The sequence below is a fragment of the Symphalangus syndactylus genome, chromosome 10 (genome assembly GCF_028878055.3).
Source record: "Symphalangus syndactylus isolate Jambi chromosome 10, NHGRI_mSymSyn1-v2.1_pri, whole genome shotgun sequence".
Lineage (NCBI taxonomy): Eukaryota > Metazoa > Chordata > Mammalia > Primates > Hylobatidae > Symphalangus > Symphalangus syndactylus.
In genome coordinates this window covers 91,357,635-91,361,265 of record NC_072432.2, presented here as the reverse complement: position 1 = coordinate 91,361,265, position 3,631 = coordinate 91,357,635, and positions in this window count along the sequence as shown.

The following is a 3,631-nucleotide window of genomic DNA, read 5'->3' as shown; positions in this document are numbered from 1 at the left end:
CGCTGGCCTGGATAATAATCCGATGGCTTCCCACCCACAGGAAATGTCACTATGTAGTATTCGTTGGCTCGTTTATTCTACATACATCTGAGTTCCTTCTGTTTTTCAAATATAGATCTTGATAGTGTAAACACAATCAATAATGATTAAGACAAAAGCCTTCATGAGGCTTATATTCCATGAGATGAAACAGACAAAACTATTAGGTATTTATAATGTCCAGTGGGGATTTAAAAAATACAAATCAGAGTAAAGGGCAAGTGGTGGCAGCTGATGCTTTAGAGAGGGGATATAAGAAGATCTCTCTGAGAATATGTCATTTGAGTGAGGGAGCCAAAACCTTGAGACAGAAGTGCACATCTGGCACACCTGAGGGAAAGGAAGCTAGTGTGACTAAAGCAGAATGGACAGGTGGAGTGGGCAGGAATGATGTCCAAGGGGTAGGCCTGGACATGGAAGGACTGTGTGCTTTATCCTAAGAATGATGCAGAGGGAACACAGGGTTTTGAGGAAGGCTGTGATGTGATCTATATGTGTTTTATGTATTTGTTTGTTTATTTATTTATTTTACAAGAGACACATTTTATGTATAAAAATACAGATGGATCGAAAGTACAAGGACCAAAAAAGATATCATGCAAACACTAACTACAACAACAATAAAGCTGTTATGATTATATTAATATCAGACAAAGTAGTTGCTTTTTTTTTCAACTTTTATTTTAGATACAGGGGATACATGTGCAGGTTTGTTACATGGGTATATTGCATTCAGGTAGTGAGCTTAGTACCCAATAGGTAGTTTTCCAGCCCACACCCCCCTCTGTCTTATCGGGGGAACAAGCCCCCAATATTTCAACATAGGTTCTTTTTTATTTTCCTTAAGTGTCGGCCTGTCTGAGAAATAAAGAGAAAGAGTACAAAAGAAAGAAATTTTACAACTGGGTCTCCGGGGGTGACATCACATGTCGGCAGGTTCCGTGATGCCTGAGCCACAAAATCAGCAAGTTTTTATTAGTGATTTTCAAAGGGGAGGGAGTGTATGAATAGGGTGTGGGTCACAGAGATCACATGCTTCAAAGGCAACAAAATATCACAAGGCAAATGGGGGCAGAGCAAGATCACAAGGCCAGGGCAAAATTAGAATTACTAATGAGGTTTCATGTCCTGCTGGGCACACATTGTCATTGATAAACATCTAACAGGAAACAGGGTTCGAGAGCAGACAACCGGTCTGACTAGAAGTCGCCAGGCTGGAATTTCCTAATCCTAGCAAGCCTGGGGGCGCTGCAGGAGACCAGGGCATATTTCATCCCTTATCTACAACTGCATAAGACAGACACTCCCAGAGCGGCCATTTTAGAGACCTCCCCCTGGGAATGCATTTGTTTTCCCAGGGTTATTCCTTGCTGAGAAAAGAATTCAGCAATATTTCTCCTATTCGCTTTCTGAAAGAAGAGAAATATGACTCTGTTCTGCCTGGCCCCGCAGGCAGTCAGACTTTATGGTTATCTCCCTCGTTCCCTGAAAATTGCTGTTATCCTGTTCTTTTAGGATGCCCAGATTTCATATTGTTCAAACACACATGTTTTACAAACAGTTTGCACAGATAACGCAATCATCACAAGGTCCTGAGGCGACATACATCCTCATCTTACGAAGATGATGGGATTAAGAGATTAAAGTAAAGACAGGCATAGGAAATTATAAGAGTATTGATTGGGGAAGTGATAAATGTCCATGAAATCTTCACAATTTATGTTCAGAGATTGCAGTAAAGACAGGCGTAAGAAATTATAAAAGCATTAATTTGGGGAACTAACAAATGTCCACAAAATCTTCACAGTTTATGTTCTACTGTGGTTTCAGCCGGTCCCTCCGTTTGGGGTCTCTGACTTCCCACAACACTGTCTCTTCCCATTCTAGTTGTCCTCAATGTCTGTCATTCCCATGTTTATGTTCATGAATGCCCACTGTTTCACTCCCACAGGTGAGAACATGCAGTATTTGCTTTTCTTTTCCTGCATTAATTTCCTTAGGATTATGGCCTCCATCTCCAACCGTGTTGCTGCAAAAGACCTGACTTTATTCATTTTTATGGCTACATGCTATTCCATGGTGTCTATGTACCACATTTTCTTTATCCAGTCTACCATTGATGAGCACCTAGGTTGATTCCATGTCTTTACTATTCTGAATAGTGCAGCAATGAACATATGCATGCATGTTTCTTTTTGGTAGAATGATTTATTTTCCTTTGGGTAGATACCCAGTAATGGAACTGCTGGATCAAATGTATTTCTGTTTTAAGTTCTTTGAGAAATCTCCAAACTGCTTTCCACAGTGGCTGAACTAATTTGCTTTCCCACCAACAGTGTAGAAGTGTTCTCTTTTCTCTGCAGCCTCACCAACATCTGTTATTTTTTTACTTTTTGGTAATAGCCATTCCAACCGATGGAAGACAGTATCTCATTGTGGTTTTGATCTGCATTTCTCTGATGAGCATTTTTTCATATGTTTACTTGTGTGTGTTCTTTCGAGAAGTGTCTGTTCATGTCCTTTTCCCATTTTTCATGGGGTAGCTTTTTGCTTGTTGATTTAAGTTCCTTATAGAGTCCTGATATTAGATCTTCGTCAGATGCATAGTTTCCAAATATTTTCTCCCATTCTATAGGTAGTCTGTTTACTGATGGTTTCTTTGGCTGTGCAGAATCTCTTTAGTTTAATTATGTCCCACTGTTCCATTTTTTTTGTTTTTGTTGCAATTGCTTTTGGGGACTTAGCCAAAAATTTCTTTGCCAAAGTTGATGTCAACAAGGGCATTTCCTAGGTTTTCTTCTAGAATTTGTTTTCAATTTTTATGTTTATTTATTCTTTTTTAATTTTTTAAAATTTTGTGGGTGCATATTAGATATATATACTTATGGCATACACAAGATGTTTTGATACAGGTATGCAATGTGAAATAAGCACATCATGGATAATGGAGTATCCATCCCCCACAAGCATTTATCTTCTAAGTTACAAATTATGCAATTACACTCTTTAAATTATTTTTAAATGTACAATTATTTTTATTATAGTCACCCTGTTGTGCTATCAAATAGTAGGTCTTATTCATTCTTTTTATTTTTTTGTACCCATTAACCATCCTCATCTCCCCCAGCAGCCCCCACTATACTTCTCAGCCCCTCCTTCATGAGTTCTATTGTTTTGATTTTTAGATCCCACAAATAAGTGAGAACATGCAATGTTTGTTTTTCTGTGCCTGTCTTATTTCACTTGACATAATAATCTCCAGTTCCATTCATGTTGTTGCAAGTGACTGGATCTCATTATTTTTATGACTGAAGAGTACTCCATTGTGTATATGTACCACATTTTCTTTATCCATCCAGCTGTTGATGGACATTTAGGTTGCTTCCAAATCTTAGTAAACAGTGCTGGAACCAACATAGGAGTGCAGATATCTCTTCTATATACTGATTTCCTCTCTTTGGGGTATATTTTCTAGGATTTTTGTAGGTTGAAGTCTTGCATTTAAAATTTAATCCATCTTCAGTTAGTTTTTGTATATGGTGAAAGGTAAGGGTCTGGTTTCATTCTTCTGCATATGGCTAGCCAATTATCC